The following is a 7,628-nucleotide window of genomic DNA, read 5'->3' on the forward strand; positions in this document are numbered from 1 at the left end:
CGTTAAAAAGAATGCAGTTTGGAAATTTGTCTGTCAGAGTCCCAGGACTTTCACTGACCCATTTATCAGAGCCCCAACAAAAGGACTTGCACTGAGCAGATGCACAAAAATCGAAATTAGTTATTTTATTGAAAGCGACAGAAACAGATTCGAGATTGCCGTTGATAAATTCACTAACTACAATAGTGCTACTAATTAAGGTTAATATTGCTAGCAAACTTGATAGTAATACAAGAACCCGGGGATGACTTTCACCCAGAGGGTGAGAGGCGCAGCGCTTACCCAGAGAGGCGTCCCTGCCTGGGGTGGAGGAAGAGAACACAGCCCGTCGACTGGTCCGTCAGGTATCGAGGTTCTTCTCTCCCACCTTAACAATCATTTTCTCTGTCTTTTATCCCCAAAACTATGAGGTTCCCCCCCCATATGTGACGTGTAGCATGATTTGGGTGGAGAGACGAGTGCTATAGTCATATATGTTTAGCATGACCTCTATAATCTTCATTAGCATATGCAGGGGTGTGAGTTGTAATATGCATTTCACAGGTAATGAGGCAAAGGTCAGTTATCGGACACGAAGCCTTTTCAAAGAACAAAGGACCTCTCACATTCCTGTTATCTTACTGTCTTTGCTGACCATAAGCAGGGCTGTCCTGCCTCCACAGGGCCCCCTCCTTATCTGCACCCTGTGTTAGCCGGGTGAGTCTCCACTTCCCCGGGTCGCACAAGAGATAGCAAGGGCAGTCTTAACAGATCTTTGTGCACAGGAATCCCACCTCATTATCCAAATTCCACACCCAGGAAAGGTATAAGAACCTCGTGTAAAACCTCGTTCGGGGTGCCCCAATTTGAATAGGACACCTCATGCGCACGAATAAAGAATTGCTCTTGTAATTCTGTCCTTTGCATCCTGGGTTCTCCCTGGGTCGGCACGGGCCCCTACAAAGTGATACACAGACACCCAGAAACGCAGCGCTTATTCAAACACACCATTTATTGGCAACTTTGCACAGAGTAAAGCTCCCAGAGGGAATGGACTCTCTCAAAAAGGCAGGGGTGGTCGCTGTCCAGGTGGTAGCGGGAGTCTCTGTCACAAGCCTCCTTGCAACAGCCTCTTCAGCTGCATCGGCTCAGACTCCCCAGAGTGTGCTTTTGCTCTGGAGGAAAGGTCTGTTCAGCAGTTCCCACTGCCAACTGAGCAGTGTCTTCTCCATATGCTGCATGCTCGGTTCTGCGGCACCAGCCTCCCGGGGAGCGTCTAGGATGGGTAGACTCTCCACCCGGCCCCCAGTGAGCACACCGAGGCACATCAGCAGTGCCTCTTGCTTGGTCCTTGCACAGCCGGAGCTGCCAGCAAGAATGTCTGAGCCCCTGTGAAATGCCATCCCGGCCGCAGCCAGTGCGAGGGGAAAGCAGGGCGAAACTCGTCTTTGTCGCCACCATCGTCATCACCATCTGCTGCGCTGGGGACACCATTGAGAGGAGAACGCTGCTGCTCTTGGCAGAGGGCTGCTGCGCACGGGGTTTTCCCTTTCCTTCCTGTGTCCAGCCTTCTCCCCTCTTTTTCCCTGGGGTACGAGGTGGTTGTGTGCCATCAGCTGTGAGCCGCGCAAACACAGCTCTGCATGAAGACCTCTTTCATTGTCCATAGAACAGCAGCCTCGTGAGCCTATCTTGCAGCTCATCGAACTCACGCAGTGCCTCAGCATGGGCAGCAGGATCCTGTGCCAGGTGCTGGAAGAGGTTGAGTGGCTCGGCCGTTTGGAAGGCTGGGGGCAAGGTGATCTCCTCGGGCACGGTCTCATTGCCAAAGAAGAAGTGATCAAGGCGTTTCTCCTCCAGGCAGCAGCGCAGGTACTGCATGATATCCTGCAGCCGTGGCAGGAAATCTCCCCCCTGGTGCCCAGCTCCAGGTGGAAGGCATGCCTACGGGGGGGCCGAAGGGGCACAAGCAGGCAGTAGACAGCATCATCCTCATGGGGACTCCAACCTTCAAAGGCACTGCCCACCCCAATGGCTGGTTGCAGCACCGGGAAGAACGTATTTGACAAGAGCACTTGGAAGACACGGAGGAGGTCACGCACCAGCTCCTCCACCAGGTTCCTGTAGGCCAGCTTTTGCACTGGCCACTGGATGCGCTTTGCAAACACCCTGCTCACATCCCTCTCATCATCAGCATCTTCTCCTTCACTTTCTTCCACCTCCTGCTCCTCTTCCTCCTCCTGCTCTGTGTTGCTGCTGGAGCTTTCCTCTTCCCCGCTGCTGTCCACCTCACGGCTTCTTTTCGTGCGCTGCCAGCAGAGCGCAAAGAGCAGGACCAGGACTCCAGCAACGGCCCAGAATTGCCACTGCTGCAAGGCAGCAAAGAGCAGGGCTCCCCAGGCAAAGCCGCTCTGCTCCTGGCTACTCAGCTCCAGGCTCCTCAGCTCCTGGCTCCTTTGCTCCAGCTCCTGCAGCAGCCGAGTCATCTCCTGGCTCAGCTGCTCCGCACGCTGCTGCATGCGCTCGCGTGTGGCCTCATCCAGCTCATCACCGACCATCTGCGGGTACTGGAGGAGGCTTTGCACAATGAGTGCGAAGAATTCTGTGACAGCCATGGCCTGCAGGAGGAGGGAGAGAAGGGGTTCAGTGGGGCTGGGATGGAGAGAGCTGGGGGCGCGGGGGGCGGCGGGGACAGGGACGGGAGTCGCAGGGATCTAGGGGAAGGTAGGAGAGGGGGCAAGGCATCTGGGAGGCAGCAAGGCCTGCTCTCAGCCCCGGCGGTGGCGGCGGCACAGCGCCCTGCTGCAGGAGCTCCCACGAGCGTGGTGAGAACCCACCCCCCTGGGGCTCCGCGTTCCTGCCCACGCCCTCCTCCAGCTCAGCCTCCCCCCGCGTGCGCACTCACCGCTGGCCCAGGCCGGACTGGGGCAGCGCTGCCTGCTGGCGCCCCTTATAACCACCCCCATTGTGACTCGTGCCCTGTGCTGTCACAGGCGCCAGAGCGCATCACAGGCACGCCCGCCAGCCAGCCCCAGCCTTTGGCCCTACCCCGGCTCAGCGACTCACAGCTGCCCCAGGCAGCCGAAGCCCCGACACCCACAAAGTGCAGACCCACCCGGCAGGACGTGGCTCCCAGGGGCTCCCTTTACAAAGCAGACAGAAGCCTCCCAAGCCCTTACCAAACATAAAATCGGGTGCCGTAACCCGTGGATGCTTGTTCCTTGAGATGCCATCCTGTGAGATGGGATCGGCTCCCTTGGTGCTGACCTCTGTGCTTGTGGACATGGGTGTGCTCTTGGGGCCTTCGTGACACCGATGGTGGGTGGTGGTGTATATCCTGGTGGTGGGGTGGGACCTGCCCATGGCAGGACCTCTGCTCCTGCTGTGCCACTGCGAGAGGACATTGCTTCCAAAGAGAAATTTCCCAGGGCGATGAGGGGGTGCGGGTGGAGATTTCCCAGGGGGAAACTCGCTCTGCCGATAGAGCAGCGTCTTCTCCATGTCCAGCATGTTCAGCTCTGCGGTACCAAGTCCCTGGGGAGTGTCTGGGACAGGCAGATTCTCTACCCGGAACCCAGTGAACAAGCCTCTTGCTTGGTCCCTGCCCAGACGGAGCTGCCAGGGAGTTTCCCGGCCCTTGTGAAATCGCCACCATGGCCATGGCAGTGCGAGGGGAAAGCAGGCGAAAATCATCTTTGTAGCCACTGTGGTCTTCACCGGCTGCTGCGCTGGGGAGACCATTGAGAGGAGGATGGTGCCGCTCTCGGCAGAGGGCTGCTGCGCAGGGATTTCCCTTTCCTTTCTGTGTCCCACGTTCTCCCCTCTTTTTCCCTGGGGTATGGGGTCAGGTGAATGCCATCAGCTCCCAACAAACCTGGCTTCTCAAAGGTAGAGCCATGATCAGAGAAGCCAAAACCTTGAGTACCAGCTACGCAGCCAGGCATTCAGTGCTCAGTTTGTCTGCTCCTCCTGAACCCCTTCCTCCTCCTGGCGGGATAGAGGAGAACACCACCTGTGCTCCTGATCCTTTTGGCCTTGCTCTGAGGGACACGCAGCCTCTTTTGCTGCTTCTAAGTTGCCTCGTCACAGTATTGTTTGACCCTACTTTGCATAGTAGGACTGGATGATATCCTGTACCATTCAGCAGGCTTGGCAGCCTCTCAGTGGCGTCAAGAATGTGAGCTGCTGGTGGGCAGCAAACTTCTCTAGACAAATTGTCTGGATGGCAAACAGGCGCTTCAGTGCCCCTCAGTAAGGAATCTCCAGTTGCTAATAGCTTACGCGCTTTCCTGGTGGCACTGGTTCTAATGCGGGCGGGTGGGTGGCTCACCTTTGCCTGCTTGACTTTTCCGGGATCCTGTCCCTTACTCACGTGCTCTGAATTCTCCAATCCCAGACTATCATGCCTGCTTCCTAGCCCCTGGAACACCTCTGTGAAACCCTCCCAGTATCTGGCATCATTGATAAGTAACTGTAGCAAGACCAACTCAGGGTCCTTTAGATCAAGAAGGAAGCAGGGGGATGGTGACGCCGCAGATTTATAGCTGCTTTGCAAAATAGTACTACGCGTGTGTTAAGTAGCGATTGGTCAAATCCTGTTGTACCTGGTCGCCCAGGAAAGGTATAAGAACCTCGTGTAAAACCTCGTTCGGGGTGCCCCAATTTGAATAGGACACCTCATGCGCACGAATAAAGAATTGCTCTTGTAATTCTGTCCTTTGCATCCTGGGTTCTCCCTGGGTCGGCACGGGCCCCTACAAAGTGATACACAGACACCCAGAAACGCAGCGCTTATTCAAACACACCATTTATTGGCAACTTGGCACAGAGTAAAGCTCCCAGAGGGAATAGACTCTCTCGAAGAGGCGGGGGCGGTCGCTGTCCAGGTGGTAGCGGGAGTCTCTGTCACAAGCCTTCTTGCAACAGCCTCTTCAGCTGCATCGGCTCAGACTCCCCAGAGTGTGCTTTTGCTCTGGAGGAAAGGTGTGTTCAGCAGTTCCCACTGCCAACTGAGCAGTGTCTTCTCCATATGCTGCGTGCTCGGTTCTGCGGCACCAGCCTCCCGGGGAGCGTCTAGGATGGGTAGACTCTCCACCCGGCCCCCAGTGAGCACACCGAGGCACATCAGCAGTGCCTCTTGCTTGGTCCTTGCACAGCCGGAGCTGCCAGCAAGAATGTCTGAGCCCCTGTGAAATGCCCTCCCGGCCGCAGCCAGTGCGAGGGGAAAGCAGGGCGAAACTCGTCTTTGTCGCCACCATCGTCATCACCGTCTGCTGCGCTGGGGACACCATTGAGAGGAGAACGCTGCTGCTCTTGGCAGAGGGCTGCTGCGCACGGGGTTTTCCCTTTCCTTCCTGTGTCCAGCCTTCTCCCCTCTTTTTCCCTGGGGTACGAGGTGGTTGTGTGCCATCAGCTGTGAGCCGTGCAAACATAGCTCTGTGCATGAAGACCTCTTTCATTGTCCATAGAACAGCAGCCTCGTGAGCCTATCTTGCAGCTCATCGAACTCACGCAGTGCCTCAGCGTGGGCAGCAGGATCCTGTGCCAGGTGCTGGAAGAGGTTGAGTGGCTCGGCCGTTTGGAAGGCTGGGGGCAAGGTGATCTCCTCGGGCACGGTCTCATTGCCAAAGAAGAAGTGATCAAGGCGTTTCTCCTCCAGGCAGCAGCGCAGGTACTGCATGATATCCTGCAGCCGCGGCAGGAAATCCCTCCTGCGCCAGCTTGACAGGGGTATGGAGGTCAGGAGGTGCATCACAACTGTCTTCAATATATAGGTGGAAAAGCCTGTGCCCACCAGGATGCGGGCGCAGATATGCAGGCATTTGAGGTGGCAGCTGTCATGTGGGGCTTGCCTGGCGATATGCCTGAAGAACTTCACCTCTGCCACAGCGTAGCTCTCTGGCCATGTCGTGCTTGGGGTGAAGATGGCCTCCGTAGTCTGGCTGCTCAGGAAGATGTCCGAGTCACCTTGCTGCACCCCAAACATCATCTCAATGGTGAGGCTCTCCGTGTGGCCTTTTGCCACCTGGAATTTGCAGGAGCGGCTGGAGGGCAGCACTTTTAAACAGCATTGGCACGACAGAGGCAAAATCACCCATGCTGCTTTCACCAATTGATGGAACTAGCGGGCAGTTTTCTGCCCATCTAGGTAGGATTCATCAGTGCAGAGGGTGCGTAGGAGGCTGGGGTCCTGATTCCTCCTCAGCTCCTCCTCGGGGTGGTGGAGAAAGCACAGCATCTGTCCTGCCAGCCACTCCCTCATGCAGATGCATACCAGCTCTACACCCATGGAGAAGGTCCTTGCCAGCATCTCCCCTGCAGTGCCCAGCTCCAGGTGGAAGGCATGCCCACGGGGGGGCTTGAGGGGCACAAGCAGGCGGTAGACAATGTCTTTCTCACGGGGACTCCAGCATTCAAAGGCGCTGCCCACCCCAATGGCTGATTGCAGCACTGGGAAGAAACTCTTTGACAAGAGCTGTTGAAGGCAAGGATGAAGTTGCCCATGAGCTCCTCTGCCAGCTGCCTCTCTTTGGCCATGTTCTGAACTGGCCACTGTATGTGCTCCTCCAAAAACCTTCCCACGTCATTTGCATCATCACTGTCATTATCTTCTTCCTCCTCCGCCTCCACCGGCTCCCTGTCGCTGCTGGAGCTTTCCTCGTCGCTGCTGATGTCTGGCTCATGTCTCTTTTTCCTGAGCCACCAGCAGAACCCAAAGAGCAGGACCAGGACTCCAGCAACGGCCCAGAATTGCCACTGCTGCAAGGCAGCAAAGAGCAGGGCTTCCCAGGCAAAGCCGCTCTGCTCCTGGCTACTCAGCTCCTGGCTCCTCAGCTCCTGGCTCCTTTGCTCCAGTTCCTGCAGCAGCCGAGTCATCTCCTGGCTCAGCTGCTCCGCACGCTGCTGCATGCGCTCGCGTGTGGCCTCATCCAGCTCATCACCGACCATCTGCGGGTACTGGAGGAGGCTTTGCACAATGAGTGCGAAGAATTCTGTGACAGCCATGGCCTGCAGGAGGAGGGAGAGAAGGGGTTCAGTGGGGCTGGGAGGGAGAGAGCTGGGGGCGCGGGGGGCGGCGGGGACAGGGACGGGAGTCGCAGGGATCTAGGGGAAGGTAGGAGAGGGGGCAAGGCATCTGGGAGGCAGCAAGGCCTGCTCTCAGCCCCGGCGGTGGCGGCGGCACAGCGCCCTGCTGCAGGAGCTCCCACGAGCGTGGTGAGAACCCACCCCCCTGGGGCTCCGCGTTCCTGCCCACGCCCTCCTCCAGCTCAGCCTCCCCCCGCGTGCGCACTCACCGCTGGCCCAGGCCGGACTGGGGCAGCGCTGCCTGCTGGCGCCCCTTATAACCACCCCCACTGTGACTCGTGCCCTGTGCTGTCACAGGCGCCAGAGCGCATCACAGGCACGCCCGCCAGCCAGCCCCAGCCTTTGGCCCTACCCCGGCTCAGCGACTCACAGCTGCCCCAGGCAGCCGAAGCCCCGACACCCACGAAGTACAGACCCACCCAGCAGGACGTGCCTCCCAGGGGCTCCCTTTACAAAGCAGACAGAAGCCTCCCAAGCCCTTACCAAACATAAAATCGGGTGTCGTGACTGGTGGATGCTTTGTTCCTTGAGATGCCATCCTGTGAGATGGGATCGGCTCCCTT

At 57.6% G+C, this 7,628-nt stretch overlaps 1 pseudogene; it reads right to left on the reverse strand.

The window, feature by feature from the left end:
* Nucleotides 1-5,434: 5,434 nt before the first annotated feature.
* On the reverse strand, nt 5,435-6,888 carry LOC132321861 (inositol 1,4,5-trisphosphate receptor-interacting protein-like 1; annotated as a pseudogene).
* Between the last annotated feature and the right edge of the window lie 740 nt (nt 6,889-7,628).

The sequence above is a fragment of the Gavia stellata genome, unplaced genomic scaffold, assembly GCF_030936135.1.
Source record: "Gavia stellata isolate bGavSte3 unplaced genomic scaffold, bGavSte3.hap2 HAP2_SCAFFOLD_150, whole genome shotgun sequence".
NCBI lineage: Eukaryota > Metazoa > Chordata > Aves > Gaviiformes > Gaviidae > Gavia > Gavia stellata.